Below are 19,538 nucleotides of genomic sequence, written 5' to 3' on the forward strand. Positions count from 1 at the left end.
CCAGTTACTGCATAAGGTGAGTAACCTTTTGTTCTTATACATGGTCCAGTAACTTGGCGGGGCTGAATCCTCCTTCTTTTCACCACATTTCAAGAAAGATGTGGAGAAATTGGAGAATGTCCAGAGAAGAGCAACAAAAATGATTAAAGGTTTTAAAAACTTGACCTATGAGGGAAGACTGAAAGAACTGGGTTTGTTTAGTTTAGAAAAGAGAACACTGAGGGGGGACATGATAATGGTTTTCAAGTACCTAAAAGGGTGTTACAAGGAGGAGGGAGAAAAATTGTTCTCCGTGGCCTTTAAGGAACCAATGGGCTTAAACTGCAGCAATGGAGGTTTAGGTTGGACATTAAGAAATCTTCCTAACTGTCCAACGGGTTAAGCACTGGAATAAATTACCTAGGGAGGTTGTGGAATCTCCATCACTGGAGATATTGAAGAGCAGGGTAGACAGACATCTACCAGGGATGATCTAGATGATGCTTGGTGGGGACTGGACTAAAGATGTGAAATATCGGTTAATTGACTAGTCAAATAACCTCACGAATGCTTATCGGTTAATCGACTATTCTATAGTCCCTGGGGGCGGGGCCAGCAGCAGTGCGGGATGCCAGGCGGGAGTTAGTCAGTTTAAAAAATGGCTCCCTTCGCAGACTGGCTGCTGGTCGTCCTGTGCTGCTGCCTCGGATAGAGGCAGCAGTGCGAGGTGACAGCAGCCCCCTCGGGAGAGTGGGTTTGAGCTCCTGGACCTAGCACAAACAGGAATTGAGCCAGGCTGCCTGCCCAGCTCCTAATACACTTGAAATGCAGAGCCACAGTGGGGGTAGGTCCCAGACCTGGCATGAGCCAGAACTGAGCCAGTCTGCTGGCCAGCCTGCTAAAAAATGTACTGGTTGGGGGGAGGGGGGTGGGTGAATGAATGGAGGGGGGTGGGTGAATGCTTTTGCTTATCGGTTAATCGACTACACTATTACATCCTTAGACCGGACTACAGTATTACATCTGTAGATTGCTCCTTGAAGATTGTTTCAACAAACTGGTTTACATACAGTGTACTGAAATCTGTGTTAAAATTGTAGGATGAGGAACGCTGTAGGGAAATGTATGATCTGGTCCTAGCATCAGCAGTCGGTCTGCCATTAGTAAAGTGTGGTGGATTGAATTCTGCCTCTGACTTGGAGAGCAGCCTGCTTTGTAGCCTCCTCTTTTGGGTGCTTGTATAATATCTAAGAAATAATGTTGCGTTCCAAACTTACAAGAAGTGCTTTTGTTTCTGCCTCACTTCCCTGCATGTGCCATGAACGTACCACCCAGCGCTTCAGGAGAACACTTGCAAGCCATCTCCATTCTCTGCCTAAGAGACTTCTCCTGTATTCCTCAAGGCCTGTGGCAGTAGGCACCAGCAGTATCTCCAGCATCTTGCAGGCCATCATTTGCAAGTTACACAATGCTGCAAAGGGAGGGGTATTCCTTTCTAAGCAAACAGAAATTGTCTTCTGGCTTGAACAACCTTTGTTGTTTATTTGAGGGGGGAGGGAGGAGAAGGAAGAGTAGGAAAATTTTATAAGCAGATAATGACTTCTTGTGAGATTTATTCAGTCTGGAAATAAGCACCGGCCAAAGTAAAATCACAGCATCTGAGTTTATATCATCAAGAATGAAAAATGAGTGACGAAGGAATAAAGAAGCATGTAACTTACAGTAAGCAGGAAAAGTATCCAACACCGGGAATCGAATGCAGAAGCTCTGGCACCTAGAAACAGCTGGGTTATGCAAAACTCAGCAGGGATGCAGACTTCACTCCAGAGAGCTTCCCCATGGCAATACAAATGTAGGGGAGTCATCACCAGATGACTGTCTTTCTGTATGGACTGTTAGAAGACAGACCCTGGAGAGAGAGCCTTAATAACCAGATTTTCACAAATGCTCAGCACCCAGGCCAGTAGAAGTTGAGCCATACGTGTATCATGTCCAGGAAGGGGGCTAGCGTCCTGCAATGATTTTTGTGCTAGATTGAGGAGTTTGTGTTTTACTGTTTAAGTAGCCCCACTGAAATGAAGGCAGCTGGCTGAGTAAGGTACTGTACTGCATCATGAGTAAGCCATGGAATCAGGCCATAGGCGGTGTGTACAATAGATATGGGCTGGCTGAATCTCCTCCAACCCAGGCTATGGCCCTGCCCTCACACCTTCTCCCCTGAAGCCTGTGGGGATTCAGGTTGGGCTGGCCTTCCCAAAGGTGGGGGGTTCCTGCACCACCCACAAATCTGGTCCTTCCAGGGCTCAGCTACATGAGGATGAAAAACCCACAGTTGGCCTGGGGTCGCTGATGTGGGCTCCCATGGCTGAAAAATAGCTCTGTGGATGTTCAGGCTTGTGCTGAAATCTGAGCTCTGGGACCTTTCAAGGGTGGAAGGTCACTGAATGCGGGCTGGAGCCCGAGACCGCACATCTACGCAGCAGTTTTTAGCCCTGTGAGCCTGACCTGGGCCAGTGTGGCTGTGCCATGGGTCCTTCTGCCAGTGTAGGCATACCCAGAGAGGGTAGTGTTGTGTGTGCAAGCTGCACAACGCTACGCAGGTTCAGCTATGCATGTCATCACTGGAGCATGTGCACACAAGAAGTTGCACCACATGCACAAGTCTTGTTGAGAGCAATGCAAGTTGGGATAGGAGCCCAGAGGACACAGGGTTATCTCTTTGTGGATGGCCTGGCTGGGTGCAGTCTAGATGGGTGTGAAATACCCACCCAAAACCAGACTGGTTTACTAGCTTCCCATTTTTCCTGTGGGATAGCTCTAGGCTCATTTACTCTTAAGAGCTTGTCTCCATTTTCCGGGAGGTCGATCTCTCAGGGTTCCATTTAACAGGTCTAGTAAGGACCCACTAAATCAACCGCAGATGGTGACTCCAGTACACCGGGTCATGAGAAGTAAAAGAAGTTGATGGGGGAGTTTCTCCCATCAATCTCTCGCAGTGGAGATGCCGCGGAAGTTTGATCTAAAGTACGTCGACGTATCTTAGGTCGTAGTGTAGACCTAGCCTTAGCCTCCTTCTGAGAATGACAAATGAAGGAAGGGAAGCCCTAAGTGAAAGCTGGCAAGTTATTTCACACAACCACAGATCACCTGTCTACTGGACTGTGCTGGATTTCAACCTGTGGAGCTAGAGGCAAAAGGCTTATAAAAGACTTTCTCTTATTTTTCCTCCCCTGAGCCACTCAGTGCTGTGTGCGTAAGGGGTGGGGGGGGGAGGGCTCTTTCAGCGATGGAAGAAGTGCATGTCATCAGTGCAGTTCTTGCCCTGGGCTGCTGCTTTCCTATGAATTACAATAGCAGGAAGAGCTGAGCCGAAAGCAAATGGTAATGATCTCAGCTTGCCAGGCGCGATGATGAAGCCTGCCACCGTTGCAGCTGCCTCCCCCGAACGTGAGTCAGTTTCTCATTCCCCTGGTGGGTTAGTGAGCTTCAGATGGCCACCTTTTGTTATTTCTAGCAAGGTGAAACCTGGGCGGTGGCTCTTCAGTAGTCACAGGTGTGGAACAGTCACTTGGATCGGGGGGGGGGGGGGGACATGCTGCAATTAAGTGCATGAGCATAATTCAGAAATCACCCACTGAGGTGGAGAAGGAATAGCTGATGACAAATGACCCATGAGTAAGGGATGCCCTGTCTGCCTTCCAGCTGCACAATCCCCGGAGCTTTGCTACAGGAGTTGGGTTTGTTGTGTGTTCTGCAACACATCTGTATTCAGGAAGCTAATGTTCATCGTCATTCCATTGCCATTAGGACGGAAGGTTTGGGGACAGAGGAATACTACTTTTTTGGTCAGTGTTTACTCTGTGGAGCGAGGAAACTGTTTCATAGATTCTAGGACCACAAGGGACCCTCATTAACTATTTGTATTATTGCAAGCCCCAGTCACATGCCAGGATGCTGGGGCTAGGCGTTCTATGAAAATAGAATAAAAACATGGTCTCTGCCCCAAAGAGCTTACAATCTAAGGCAGGGCTACTCAACTTTGGAAGCCCCGGGGGCCACGATGATACTCACAGCACATGCTGAGGGCCACAATGTAAGTGTGGTTGCATATACATGCAAATAGATTTTCACAATGTCCCGCCGGCACTACCTCCTTGGGGGCTAGAAATGCCGACACCGTACCCGTCTGTTCCAGCCAGCCTGTCTGCTTCAGTGCTCACCCTGCCTGGGAGATGCCTTGCCTTGCTGTTGTGGAGCGTGTTTCCAGTGGAGGCCATGTTCAAAGGATCCCACCTGTGGGCCATGTGTTGAGCCCCACGTAAACCCAAACTGCACCGTGGACTGCAAACAAACAGCCCACAGGCTGTGTGTTGAGTAGCCCTGGTCTAAGGTGCAAGACAAATACGAAGAGAGACAGTGGCACAGGGAAACAATTGACAATTCCGCTAACCTAATGGTCTCCTGGAAAATTCCGTGTAGGCATTACAGGAAAAGGGAATTTTTAAGGAGGGATTTGCAGACGACCAATCCAGTGGCTTTGTGGCTGTTAAATCATGCAGCCTGCCCTCTCGCATGGGGGAGACCCACAGACCTTTACCTCATTTCACCAGCGGGCCTTGACTTCAAGGATTGATATTCAGTAGGACAGGAAGCACGGGGAGAGATGGTTAATAGGACTTAGTGTTGTATACTGAGCCCTCAAACCCACTTTAATCTTCACAGCCCCCTTGTGACCTGGAAAGCGTCATGGCAGTAAGAATAGTGGTGAAGTTTGGAAACCACTAATCAGCAGAGGTTAACAGGCACTATTACAGGTTGAACCTCTCTCGTCTGGCACACTCAAGAGCCGACTGTGCTGAACCAGAGAATTTTCCAGACCATGGGAGGTCAATGTTGTTTAGCACAGGGGCAGGCAATTTTTGAGGGGGGGGCGGCATTCCAAGATTTTGGAAAGTGGTTGAGGGCTGCTCTCTTCTATGATAATGATGGAGGAGGTGCAGAGTCTGGGATAGAGGCGGGGTGCAGAAGGGAGCTTGGGGTAAGGGATTGGGATGCAGGAGGGAGTGTGAGGTCTGGGAGGGAGTTTGGGTGAAGGAGGCAGTTGTGACCTGGAGCACGGTACTGGGGTGCAGGACGGCGTGAAGGGGTTTGGGTTGTGATGTCTTCATCAATGATGTAGATATTGGGATAGAGAGTACGCTTATTAAGTTTGCAGATGATACCAAACTGGGTGGGGTTGCAACTTCTTTGGAGGATAGGGACATAATTCAAAATGACCTTAGCAAGTTAGAGAAATGGTCAGAGGTAAACAGGATGAGGTTTAATAAAGAGAAATGCAAAGTGCTCCACTTAGGAAGGAACAATCAGTTCCATACATACAAGATGGGAAGCGACTGTCTAGGAAGGAGCATGGCGGAAAGGGATCTAGGGGTCATAGTGGACCACAAGTTGAATATGAGTCAACAGTGTGATGCTGTTGCAAAAAAAGCAAATATGATTCTAGGTTGTATCAACAGGTGTGTTGTAAGCAAAACTCGTGAAGTCATTCTGCCGCTCTACTCTGCACTAGTTAGGCCTCAGCTGGAGTACTGTGTCCAGTTCTGGGCGCCACATTTCAAGAAAGATGTGGAGAAATTGGAAAGGGTGCAGAGAAGAGCGACAAGAATGATTAAAGGTTTAGAGAACATGACCTATGAAGCCAGGCTTCATGAACTGGGCTTGTTTAGTTTGGAAAAAAGATTAAGGGGGGACATGATAGCGGTTTTCAAATATCTAAAAGGGTGTCACAAGGAGGAAGGCGAAAATTTGTTCCTCTTGGTTTCTGAGGACAGGACAAGGAGTAATGGGCTTAAAGTGCAGCAGGGGAGGTTTAGATCGGACATTAGGAAAAAATTCCTAACTGTCAGGGTGGTCAAATATTGGAATAAATTGCCAAGGGAGGTGGTGGAATCTCCCTCTCTGGAGATATTTAAGAACAGGTTAGATAGACATCTGTCAGGGATGGTGTAGACGGAGCTTGGTCCTGCCTTGAGGGCGGGGGACTGGACTCGATGACCTCTCGAGGTCCCTTCCAGTCCTATGATTCTATGATTCTATGTAGGGCATGAGAGGATTGAGAATCCGGGGCAGGGGGTTGGGATGCTGTATCTGGGAGTGGGTATGGGCTCAGGTGAGGGGCAGAGGGCTTGGCTTATGTGGGGTAGGAGTGAGGGGCAGAGGGTTTGGGTTATATGGGGTGAAGGTGAGTTGGGGGGAGGGAGGGGCTGTGGTTCCAGAGGCAAACTCTGTCCAGGAGACTTACCTGGGTTGATTCCCAGCCAGCACATTTCTCAGGCAACCAGCTCCCTACCTGCTCTGCCCCCTCACAGGCTGCAGGAGGCCATATGTGAATAAGAGCCTGGGGGGGGAAGAGGAGAGGGGCTTCATGCGCTGCCTATTTTTCAGATGGGCCCCTCCCATTGGTCAGAAACCAGCCAGTAGGATTTTGCTGGGGGTGGAGGCAGAAGCGGGGGGCGGGGGCAGAATGACCCAGCAGCTGCTTTTCTGAGCAGCGTGCAGGGTCCAGAGCAAGCAGAGGAGTTTGCCTGGGGCTCCTTGCTGTGTCCATGGGTGGGATCCGGTGACTTGGCGGGGCAGATACGGCCCGCACACCCTATTTTCCCCAGCCCTGGTGTGGCAGTATTACCAACACTTCCAGTGCTTATTGGGCCCTTAGAAGACATTGAGGGGTAAAATAGAGCTAAATAACAGCACAGAACTGCTGGCTGCCAGCAAACTTTATGGGACCACGGGAAACTTGACCACCCCATGAAAAGTGGGCATCCAGCTAACTAAAATCATGCCATACCACAGATATTGCTGGGCCAGAGTGTGCTGGATTACAGAGGTTCAACCTGTACAAATAATGAACAAAATCACAAATAAGGACACATCCACCCAGCTCAATATTGTAGCCCCTATGGCTCTGTGTACTGCAGCTTTAAATTTCCAAGGAGTCGGTCTCCCCTGAGCACAGTCTGTTCCAGTACAGCCTTCCCACTTCTGGCAGGCTGTCCAGCTGGAAGTAAACCTCATTGTTCCATTTTAGAAAGAGAAGGGGGTAACTTTGTGATGGTTTTGCCTCCCTTCAGTTGATAGCCATTAGAACGGCTTTGCTGTACTTAGGATCCAAATACGTGCACCCAAGTATGTTACGGAGAGCAACCTGTTCTTCGGGAAAACTTGAAAGCATGTTATCAGCGGCTTGAGACTTCCTCTTCACAGGCACTTCCTTGAGAAAACATCGCTTTGCACTTTACAGCCCCGCCGTACCCAGCCGACATCAAACAATGCTATATTGTTAAGTGGGACTGCTGAAAATAAAGCCTGAACTAGTGGCTGGTTCTACCCAGTTCCTGTGGAAACTCCTTGGCCGACTGATTGATGTTTTATTAGGTGGCCCTTGAGTTTTGCTCATGGAAAAGCATACCCTGATGGAACCTCTCCATTGGCCCGTTTCACACTGTGCCAGTCTACTGCAGGAAATGGCTGCTGTCTTGCTTGACCGTACTGCATGGAGGCCGTCCCTGAGCACCTTGGATCAGCTGTGTGATCTGCCTTCTACTAGGACTAGTTCACGTGGGTTGAGACTGGAATCGGATTGTGGAAAGCTCTGCCCCTTTATTGGCCAAGCTTTGAGATGCAAACAGGGGAGGGGAGTATAGTCCTGACGTTGTAGGAAACGGCCCGCCAGGCATGAAGTATTGATGAGGCACTGCATTTAAAGAGCTGAGTTTCCCTCCACGTGTACTGTGGGGAATGAACAGGGTTTTTGTTTGTGCTAGGCAGTTCCATTAAGCACTCAGACCTCTGGCTACGTCTACACTGGCAGCTTCTTGTGCAAGAACTGTTTTGCAGAAGAGTTCTTGCACAAAAAGTCTTCCACAAGAACGTGTCTACACTGGTATGTGCTTTTGCGCAAGAGCGTCCATGGCAGTGTGGACGCTTTCTTGCTGAAGAAAGCTCTGATGGCCATTTTAACCATAGAGGCTTCTTGCGCAAGAAATTCATGTTGCCTATCTACACTGGCCTCTTGCGCAAGAGGGCTTATTTCTCGTGGGGAGAGGAATAACTCTTCCGGAAGAAGCCCTGTTTTACAATGCTGTACTGTAAATTTACTTGCGCAAGAACGCGTGTGCGCTCTAGACAGCAGGTAAGTTTTTGCGCAAGAACAGTTGTTCTTGCACAAGAAGCTGCCAGTGTAGACCTAGCCTCTGTGTCTCCAAAACCCTTGGGCCTACAGAAAAGAGGTGGGAAGCCCATGAAAACCAGGCTGTCATGATTACTAGCAGTTCCTCATTTGGGAGGACTAGAAATCCCAGAATGGACCCCAACATGGTCATAACATGGCATAGAACTCTCAACCGGCCATACTATATGGTTAAGTTGAAGGTGCTTTAAGTTGGGGTAGTCAAAGCCAAGAGACCCAAAGGAGTGAAGCAGCTTTGCCCCAGAGTTGTGCTCTCTTAAATCTGGCGCTCATGTGAAGGGAATCTGGCGCCCATGTGAACCCATTTTGACATCAGGGCTGCCATGTAATGCCTAGAAGCACAAAGAGATGTTCGAACTCTACTGCAGTACAGCATATCTGCAGTATTCTGTCTTCCTTAGCAAGAAATGTTTAAACCCAGTACAACCTACCCATCTCTGGCAGGCTGTCCACCTGGAAATAAACCTCGTTGTTACACCTTGGAAAGAAAAGAGTCCAGGGTTGAAGTAATGAACCATCATGGCAAACCACCAAAGGAAATGCTGGATTCTCCATTGCTTGCTGGCTTCCGATCAAAACCAGATGCCACGCTGCAAGATGTTTAATCAAACGCAAGTTGGTGGCTTCATTCTAGAGAGAACTGGGAGAGGGGATGCTGCAGCCTATTACACAGGTGGTCACATGAGATGACTTTTAATGGTCTCTTATGGTCTTTAAGTCCATAATAATTTTTACTCATATTCATAGCGAGGCAAAACTTTGCTAAACCCAACATTCAGGAGACTGTGAGTTGTCACCTTAATTTCCTCAAAGTCACACCCCTTCTGTTATAGATTCAGAAAACCTTTCCAGTTGAATAAGAGGTGGCGTTTGGTGGGTAGAGATCGCTGTTACCAATTTTGGCTATGAATTTTCCAGGTGGGCAGTGGGCAGAGCGGGTGGGCAGTGTGGACGCTCTGCGGGTTCTTGCACAAGAACAGTCATTCTTGTGCAAGAACCTGCCAGTGTAGACATAGCCCTTGTGTTTTATCCATCTGTTACAGAGAGTCTTTTAAACTGGAAGCTTTCTGGACAGGGACAGTTGTTCCCTAAGTGTGTTCCTAGCACAACAGGTTGTCTGAGGCTTCTAGGTATCACTGCACTAGGAATGAGTCATATTTCAGTGAGTCTGCGCTGAGTGTTTAAGTGACTCTGGTGCAAAGCATGCCACACGTGATTCATCTTGAGCAGTTGTCCGTAGGGATGGGCTATGTCGAATCCCTGGAACCAGATTGTGATCCCAATTCACAGTTGAGCCCGTCCCTGTAAAGACCTGAATCTGAATGCTCCAAAACCTGGCCAAGGCTGAATTTGTATCTGAATTGCGCACACTCAAGTTTGGGAGTGTTTGAAATAAGCATTTTGCTGCAGCTAGTTAGAGGGAAGAGTGTGTGCGTGTCTGGGTTCACAGATGAAGCTCAAGTCTGTCTTTTGTATCCGTCTCAAAGACGGGAAGAACTTCATGACTTCAGCTGAGATTTTGCTTTGGCAGTCTGACTCCAGAAGCAATCATTATGGTCATCTCATCTGGCCTGCTGTATAACACAGACCCAGAGGCTTTGCATCAAACCTGTCATTTCTCATTGAGAGAGGGCAGATCTTTTTGGAAAAAACATCCAGTCTTGAGCTAGAGGCTATAAATAGCGGAGAATCTAACATATGCTGAGGCAATTTGTTCTAAGGGTTAATTATTACCCTTATTAAAAAATTGCACCTTTATTTCTAGTCTGAATTGGCCTGCCTTTCAGCTTCTAGCCATTGACTCGCATTTTGCCTTCATTTGCTCTATCAAATCTTTTCCCCATGCAGAGACTTACAGACCATAATTAAGTGCTTTTAACCATTTTGGGATAAGTCTCTCCCTGCAGGATAGATTCCCCCCCCTCCCCCCCAGGTCTTGGATAATTCTAGTTGCTGGACATTTTCCAATGAGTCAACCTCTTACAAATACGGGCACTAGAAATGGACCCAGTATTCCAGCAGTGGTCTCACTAAGGCCATGTCTTCACTTTCCAGAAGATGGACCGAGGCAGTTCATCTTCCAGAGTTCAATTGAACAGACCTAGTAAAGACCCTCTACATTGAACACTGAGAGTGCCCCCATCAATGCAAGGAGTAAGGAAAGTTGACGGGAGCATTTGACGGTGGAGACTGTGCCAAAGTTCGAATTAAGGTACGTTGACTCCAGCTATACAGTGAACGTAGCTGGAGTTGCATATCTTAATCTGAACTTCTGCATAAGTACAGTCATGGCCTAAAACTGTATTTGTAAAGCCCTGCAAATCCACAGGTATCCACATCCGCAGATGTCAGTACAGATATCTGTGGCTACAGATGCAGTATTCAGATTTTGTATCTGCCCAGGTCTTGATGTATTTGAGCTCCATATTGGGGGTGTGATCCAGCCTGAACTGCTGTGAAACAGAACCACTATCACAGCACTCTAATGCTTGCATATTCAGGAACTCGGCGCTTTTACAGAATAGATACGTACTTTAGAATCCAACCCTAAGTGATGTAGGAACTTTCGGCAGTCTCCTAAGTGGCTATCTATGCACCCCGTGCTAGCAGCAGAGCTTTCTGCTGAGTGCTTTAGGACAAAGAGGTGCTTTAGAAATGCCAGTTCTGCTCTATTGGGTCTGTTCTGCTTCCAGAGTTTTGAGGCTGGCCAAAATGGCGTCATTCTGGCTTAAGGAGCATTTTTTTTTTCTTCAAACTTGCTGCTGCTGCTGCTGCATGCTCAAGTATTGTCCCTGGAGCCTTTGGGGACTCGGCCATCTGTGCACACACGGCTTGCCTGGATCAGTCCAGCCTGTGGCCCAAGCCAAATGTTTACACACTGGGATGAAGTGGGGCGTTGCATTCGCCTTACGTTGCATGCGAGTTCTGTCTTATAGTAACCCGTGGGTGTCTGTTTTCCTGGGCACTGCACCAATATCTAGATGGTGATGGGAATTTCCTTGCAATAGCCTCCTGCGCGTACGCATTGGCTGATGCCTTTTGTAACCTGAGCCCAGGAGAGCGTGTGACCAGGTGATACCTTTTGCCCCCGAACAGGACAAAGGTGGGAGGAGTTGCCTAGGTGGGGAGAGCTGGGGGTAAGTTGGTCTCAACTGGCTTGGGGAGGGCCAGGGCCCTGTCTCTGGGTCCCCGCTCTCCAAGATGGAGTGTACTGCCTGCGTCTGGAGTCTGTGCTGGCAAGACTGTCCTACGCTGCATCCTTCTCCACCGATAAACCTTCTACCTGCTGACTGAGTCACATCTGGCAGGGCCCGGTGACTCCCCACACGTGGGTGACACACACAATAAGCAAACGGCGAGAGGAAATGGGAGGGAATGTCCTGTCTGCTTGATCGCCATTGTGCTGAATCTACAGGCAGCCTGCTAGCCTAGCGCCATCCTGATTGAGAGGGGCTTGTCCACTTCCCTCTGCTTCTGTAGGTGGGTAAGCGCAGGGACAAGGTCTCGTTTCATACAGACGCGTGAGCTCAGTGAGTGACCGGTAACGGCCTTATTGCCTCATTCGCCTGCTACCCAGACCATACGATTTTCTGTACTTCTCGGGGATGCTCGTCTGGACCAAACCTTTGGTGGTTCCCTGGGGGCTCATTCCTGTGCCTGCTCCTGACAGCTGCCCCATTTTCATCTCTTTCTCCCTCCTATCTACTCTGACACTTCTCTCCCCCTTTGCTCTCCCCCTATTCAGCAGCTGTTTCTTACCACCCGGTATTTGGACTGCTTGGCTAACTATTTACCTAGGTGGAGCTGTTCTGTTGTCTTTAATCTTCCTGTTTTCCATATACAAATACCAGGCTGGAGCAGAGGAGACTGCCACAGATCCTTTGGCTTAAATTCAGCCTCCCATGAATCGGCCTTCAATGTGAAATCCCCTTACATTTACATTCGGATCGCCTTTCTAGTCTGTGGCTCTTTCCTTCCCCTCTGCAATGCGTCCCTGGCCAATCACACCTGCCCACAGAGAAGCTATGTCACCTGATGGGACTGGTATGGCCCTATTTTCATAGCACTTTATTTTAATCAAAGGCAAATGTCACAAAGCGCTTGGCAAATCGGGTGATTTGCATAAATGCAGATTGCTGGAGCTGCTGTTAACCAGACTGAGTTGCCAAAGGCAATGACACAGTCAGAAGGACAGGGCTGAAGGGAACCGCACACGTGTCCCTAAGCCAGCCATCAGACCCTGGCTTTGGGATGCTCCTGCTCACAGTGTTCATCACCAAAGCACAAAGAGGCCTTGCGCTCAGCAGCAAGACCCCACCTTTGGTCAGAGCATCCAACAGGGGGATGTATTTATACCAACCTTTAATGTACCCCATCTGAGAGTCGCCTAGTCCCAGAGGGCCAGAGAAGGGGGGAGAAACAAATTTTTGAACTTCTCTTGGACTCTAGTTTATTCCTAGAGGCTTGAGGATTTGACCGGAGAGCTGAACTACCAAGCCAGTGAAAGGAAGACTACCAGTAGGGAAACTGAGGCACAGGAGAAGTAAGAAACTCCTGCATCCTTTTCTCCACAGTACAGCATTTGCCTTCCTGACTCTAATGATTTTATGACCTTTTTGACCCAGAAGAGTGAGTTGTGCACACGCCGGCCACTCTCACCCGGTCCGTACACGTAGGGGAGCTGACGTGATGTGCTGCATTGTCTGTGGTGTGGTGTGACTGAGTTTTGCTCATGCTGGTTGTTTGTGTGCGATCCTCTGCATGTCAGGTCTCTTAAGCAGTATGTGATCACGCACTGAGCTAAGACCACGCACCGTGGTCTTAGCTCCTGCTCACTGAAATGACTCTTAATGCTTGCCATTTTTTACACTCACTCACTCATAAGAAATTACCTATTCTCACTGTCCTTGACCATCGCTTTTTGCTACTTTTTTGTTATGCTGCAAAAGACATCCAGGGTGGATGCGGAAGGGCAAAGGAATTTGCACACAAGCAAATTGAAGGCTCTTTGTCATAGGCAGTATCCAGTGTGTGCGCTCGCTAAGGAAACAGCAGGATGTGCTGTGCTGGATTTAGCTTCTCAGCCACATTTGCATTGAAAATTCCAGCTTTGAAATGCAAAAGGTGATTTGACATTTTAATGTGAGGCGTCCTTACCTCTTACCAGAGGAAGGATGGTTCTGTGGTTACGGCATCAGCCAAGAATTTGGTTGACTTTGGTTCAGATTCCTGCAACTGATTTCCTGTGAGAGACCCTGGGGAAGTCACTTATTTGCTCAGTGCCTCAGTTCCCAGCTGTACAATGGGGATAATAGTACTGTCCTACCTCATTTGGGGTAAAGTGGGGTAAATACATTAGATTGTGAAGTGCTTTGAGATCTACTGATGAAAAATGCTATGTAGGAGCCAGATATTACTATTTTATTATAGAAGCAGCCAAATTGTCATAGAACTGCAGGGTGATGGCTTTGTGGATGTTTCCATTTTAAAATGTCCTTTTTCTCAGTAGTTTATAACTCAGCCTAAATATTTATTCTGATAATAGCTGTCTACAGTGTTAGAAAATGGAAAACCCTGAGCTTTTCCTCTGCTGACCAGCCCATCTCCAGAGTTTTCTTAGCTAGAAAAAAATATTAATTTAAAACAAACTCTGTGTGCGGCTTCCTCTTCCCCAGCGCTGGTATTTTTGCTCATAAAACAGTTTGTACCCACTACCCGTGAGCATCTTGTGACGAGAGGTAGCCCCAAAGATCTACTAAATCCATCCCTACCCTTATGTGGGGGTAACTGTGAGTGGGCTCACAATTAGGGGTTGTGCATGCTGGTGGAATCCTGGCCCTGGTAAAATAACTAGGAGTTTTGTCACGTTTGAACATAATGGCCAGACTGGGTCAGACCAAAGGTCCATCTAGCCCAGTGTCCTGTCTGCCGACAGGGGCCAATACCAGATGCCCCAGAGGGAGTGAATAGAACAGGGGATTGTCAAGTGATTCCTCTCCTGTCACCCATTCTCAGCCCCAGACAAACAGAGGCTAGGGACTCTATTCCCACCCATTCTGGCTAATAGCCATCGATGGACCCAACCTCCGTGAATGTATCTAGTTCTCTTTCAATAATGTCACTGAGGTCATGGTTTCAATTGCTGGGCTGGTGCCACAGCTCTGATTTGCACCCGCGAGGGAGGATTTATAGCTCAAACGGAGCCTAGTTTGGCCATTGGGCCTGGGTCTAGAAGCTTGACCCCTCTTGTGAGGTAGGTATTGAGAATAACCCACTTGGACACATGGAGCCAGTCCTGGCAGATGGGTCGTATCCGTGACAGACTCTTCTTGTGTTTAATGATGTTTTATAACCTTCATAATCTAGCTCTATCCTACGCCTGGTGGCTCTCCAATGTGTATGTGACATTACAATACCTAGCACTGAGGGGCTCTGATATCAATTGGACCGGTGTCTGTGCAGACTGGGTCTACGGGCCATCTTCTCTCTCCTCTTCCCAGGTGGCATTGACAACTTCATGGAAGCCCCCCACGCTGTATTCACGCAGACACGTAGCAGGGAGAAGATGATCCATTATTGAATTTGCTTCCCAGTAGAATTGTGCATTTAGACATGCAGGGGGGGAATGGTTTTATTTCTCCCTCCCCTAACCCCACCATCACAATAACTAAAAGCAGACCCCCAGGGAACCCTGCGTCACCCAGTCTAACAAAGACACAGCCATTCTCCAGCACCGGCGTGGGTTCCGCTGTCCCTTCAGGGCAACCATGCCAATTCATTTCAGGCCTAAAATAACAACGTTGGAAACCAGTGAAGGGAGGAGAAGGTCACCGCTAGATTAAACGCAGAAGTTGCCTCTTGGGCTCCAGACAAGAAGCAGCTTTACTTAGCCAGGGTGTTGGTTTTTTTTTTTTTTTAAACCCTGTTCTTTGAGGGAGGTACAAATTTTCCAGGCTAAGCTGTGCATGAAGGCGGCTGTCTTGTGTTGCTCACAATGCGAAAGGAAAGTTGGCAGCTCTCCGCTCTATTGTGAGGGGACTTATAAAATTAAAGAGCTTCAGCAGGACTTCCTATTGACCGACTTATCGAGGCTAACATGCACTTGGCACTTCTTCAGGCCAAGCGCGTTGGCTCCAAAGCGGCCCCGAAGTACCCTGTGTCTGCACAAAGTGTAGAAATGGCCGTAGGAAGGAGTCGAGGAGCTACGCCCTCTGTGTGTGTCAGCCCCAGCTCTGTCGGGCCTCCTTCGTGCCTGCTGCCCTGCCTCCTTCCCATCAGCACCCCCTCTCGCTGCAGCAGGCCTGGTTAAAGTGTGGCAGGTAAGTGGAGTGACCAAAAGAGAAATGTGCTCAGCCAGTCTCCAGCAGCCAGGTGGTCCTTTGGGAACCACAGACAGTCGGTGTTAGCTGGGTAGCAGAACAACAGCTTAGAAACTTAACAGACAAGTTCCTAGAAGGTGCCATGGACCAAACCACAAAATGCTGTTACCTGAACAGAGCTCAGATTACAAGAGGGTCTTGCGTGTTGCATTCCCTACTTTAAAATGATGGTGGCCCATGGAACATAGCCCATTACGTTGCATAAGAACGGCCAGACTGGGTCAGACCAAAGGTCCATCTAGCCCAGTATCCTGTCTGCCAACAGAGGCCTATACCAGCTGCCCCAAAGGGAGGGATCACAACAGGTAATCCTCAGGTGATCCCTCCCCTGTCACCCATCTCCAGAGAAACAGAGGCTAGGGACACCATTCCTACCCATCCTGGCTAATAGCCATTGATGAACCTAACCTCCATGAATCTCTTTCCCTCCATGAATCCCTGTTCAAGTTCTAGCCTTCACCGCATCCTCTGGCAAGGAGTTCCACAGGTTGAGATGTATGTGGATAGGGCTTTGGGAGTCATGCACTCTTATAGTACTTTGTTCCTATATGAAATACATCGTCCTCTGCATTGTATTTATTGCCATTGCACACTGGGAAGTGACTCAAGTGTGAGGCCAACAGTGCAGAGTGGGACTTCTGGAGTGGTCCCGAGGCAGCAGAGGAACAGGGACAGCTGCAGCACAGGCTTGTGCATGAGCTCCTCCAGGCGGCTGGAGGAAGAGCCACAGGAAATGATGTGATTTCTTCCGAAAGCCAAGGCGGGAGCGGGAATCAGGTGGGGGGGGGAGGGGGAGGGAGCAGAAGAAAAGATGCTGATCAAACAAGCCAAAAAACACCCAACCCAGAGCCTCTGGCAACCAAGGACACTGCGTTTGCCACACTGTAGTTAATGGCCACCCAGACCAGCTCTGTCCCCATTAGAACAGCTGGCTGCAGAAGGAAGGTAAACACTGACACAGGCCAACGTTGGTATCTTTCAGGCCCAACTTCTTTTGCAGTTTGATTGACGTAGACATTCCTGAGCTGGACTGGAAGGTCCAAACGACCCTTCTCCTGCCCTCTGACTCACCTGACAACTTTGCCGTTTGGACCCATCGCCACAGTGAGCGAAACCAGCACTTCAAATCTAAACATCCCGGGATTCAGATGAATTCTGAATGTGGCTGCTTGGCAACACCGCTGGCATGCATAGGACAGGGGAGACAGACAGACAGCATAAAAACAAGGATTGTTGGGCTATTAAGGAAAAAGGTACATGCTGTGCTAAGTACAGGGTCCTTGGAGTTTAAGTACAGCCCCAATTAGAAAAATATCCGTGTGGAACAAGCAATGAGGTGCTTGTGTATTTTTTGTGGCTTTCAGATCACATTTGTCTTGTTACAGATGAGAAGATGCCTGTTTCTGTGGCAGCCACCTCTTCTCCATCTGCCTCTGCGTTTGGATCATTAGCTCTTGGGTGGCAGAGAGATGAAGCACAACGGAACCCAGTGTGTTCTCCTTCAGCTGCGCTGCCAAGGCCACGCGGACATGTGCAAGAACTGGCTGGTGTCCGTGCTGAGTTGATTGAGTTGGGATTGGTCCTGCTCTGGGCAGGGGGCGGGACTTGATGGCCTCCTGAGGTCTTTTCCAGCCCTGGGATTCTATGAAATAAGCAGATGCAATGCCCACACCCACTGGGAGGTTGAGCGAAGGTGCCTGTAAAGCGATGCACCTGTAAGTGAGCCAGGATGTGAGCCCAGCTCTCTTGACTCCTAGGCCAGTGCCCTATGCCTGGGCCAAATAGGTTGAAAAAAGCTTCCAATAGTAGCAGCATTCGAGTCCCTTCCTTCAGGGTGGTCTTCACTGAACATGTGAATGTCCGTTGTAAACAAAACTGCAATGGAGTTTCTAGCTCCTTCCGGAACCCCAGGACCTGCTTTTCTCTCTGTTGAAGCTTTTCCCATTATTCCTTGCAGATATCTCCTCCCAGACCACCTGGCTGCTGCAGAAAGCTAATCCTGCGTCCTTCCCGTGACCCTCAGGGCTGGCCTTACCATGAGGCGAACACCTCAGGTGCCAGATGGTGGGGTGAGGGTGCGGGGGGCAGTAGGACCCAGAGAATTGAGACCTTTCAAAGTATTGGCCCAAGCGAGGGGGCATGGGGGCGTCATTTGAGCTTCCTGCCTCAGGTGCCAAAATATTGTGGGCCGGCCCTGGTGACCGTTAAAGGAAGTTCTGCCTCTGATCCTCCATGGGACCCTGGGTCATCTGACTCCAGAGCCTTGACGCGTGTGAGGCAAGTGCTTCACAACCACCTCACGGCCCTTCCGTTCCAAACGCAGGCTTTCAGCGTTCACTAGTGCGGCTCTTTGGCCTGAGGCTCAGAATACGAGTTATTGATCCGGATGTGAATATCCTGTGAGGCAGTTACATCATTCTCCTTCCCTGCCTTGCATGCACCGGGTCACATGCTTCTGTATCTACTGTGTGTGTGTGAGCCCTCAAAGGGTGCTATCGGCAAAGAAAATCAGCATGGCTGGAGAGCGTTGCCTGCAGCATATGGCTTACTGTGTGTTGTTTTGCCCTGAGGGCTTACCGTTGAATTTCTAGAGGTAGCATTGCTCTGTTTACTTCTACCAAAGCTCAGGTATTAAAAATTCAACCATCTTGGTGAACGGAGATTGTACAGCAACTATGGATGGACTTGGATTTAAAGTCGGGGGGCTGATAGTGGGCCCCTGGACAACGTGGTGGGGGGCAGCTCTGTGCTCCCAGAAGAGAAAGGCCTCACATGGAAGGGGTAGAATTGGGGGCAGCCAGGGCTCAGTGCCACCCGGTGCGTGCCACACCAGCCTCCTCAGCCCTCAGAGCTGCCTGGTGGGGGCCATGAAATGCTCTGGAGGTGATTTAAAGGGCCCAGGACTCCAGCCACTGCCACTCCTGGAGTGGGTTTCAGGTTGTCTAAATTCAGTTCCCTCCTCTTGCCACACTCTTGGGCTACGTCTACACTACGAGTTTTCTCGGCAAAAAATATGCCAAGGAGGGACTCATTTGCATGAGTTGTGATCTTATTTGCATGTTTTCTGCCAATCTGTTTTTGCGCTGGGGTTTTTGCGCAAAAACAAGCAGTGTGGATGTTTTCTTTTTGTGCAAAAACCCATTTTTCTGCAAGATCCTTATGGGGTATAAGGATCGTGCAGAAAGGGGTTTTTGCGCAAAAAGAAAACATCCACACTGCTTGTTTTTGCACAAAAATAAATTGGCAGGACATATGCTAATGAGATTGGGATTCATGCAAAGGAGTCCCTCATTAGCATATTTTTTGCTGAGAAAATTCGTCGTATAGACATAGCCTTGCAGCATGATCTCAAGCAAGTCACTTGGCCTCTCCATGCCTCCATTCCCACCTGCAACAGGAAAATCACACTTTTTCTCCCACCATTTGTCTGTCTTGTCTATTTACATTAGAGTAGACTTGGAAAGATCAATTTTTTTTGTAAATGTCAGTAAACCTAGATTTTTGTCAGTTGGGCAGCGTATAGTGAAAAAATATTTCTATTTAATATAATTGAAATGTAGAGATAAAGGAAGGAAAAATGCTGCTTGAGAATTAAGGCTTAGGAAGCTGACATTGCATCTGATGACGACAGTCTGTGTTAATGGTTAAAGTTTTAAACTTTTTGAATCTCAGCTTCTTCTGTCATGAACTCATTGTCTGCTCACCTCCATTTCCTGAAACTGTGAACATTTCAGCAGATAAAAATAGTGCTTAAAAATAAGCATTGAGATTGTAAAATTTGCAGGGAGTGTGTGTGTGTGTGTGTGTGTGTGTGTGTGTGTGTGTGTGTGTGTATATATATATATATATACATACAATGAATGAAATGGAATTGTGCCAAACCTGATTATATATTCTTCAGGGTAGAAATGCTTTCTTTCTTTGTGTCTGCA

At 48.5% G+C, this 19,538-nt stretch overlaps 1 long non-coding RNA gene across 1 annotated transcript; it reads left to right on the forward strand.

Annotated features, from left to right (window-relative positions):
* The first annotated feature begins 15,052 nt into the window (after positions 1–15,052).
* Positions 15,053–18,707, forward strand: LOC142819238 (uncharacterized). Its single transcript, XR_012897034.1, has 3 exons — positions 15,053–15,546; positions 16,589–16,859; positions 16,992–18,707. It is a non-coding gene; the product is annotated as an uncharacterized LOC142819238 (long non-coding RNA).
* The last annotated feature ends 831 nt before the right edge of the window (positions 18,708–19,538 follow it).

Source organism: Pelodiscus sinensis, chromosome 21 (assembly GCF_049634645.1).
Source record: "Pelodiscus sinensis isolate JC-2024 chromosome 21, ASM4963464v1, whole genome shotgun sequence".
Classification (NCBI taxonomy): Eukaryota; Metazoa; Chordata; order Testudines; family Trionychidae; genus Pelodiscus; species Pelodiscus sinensis.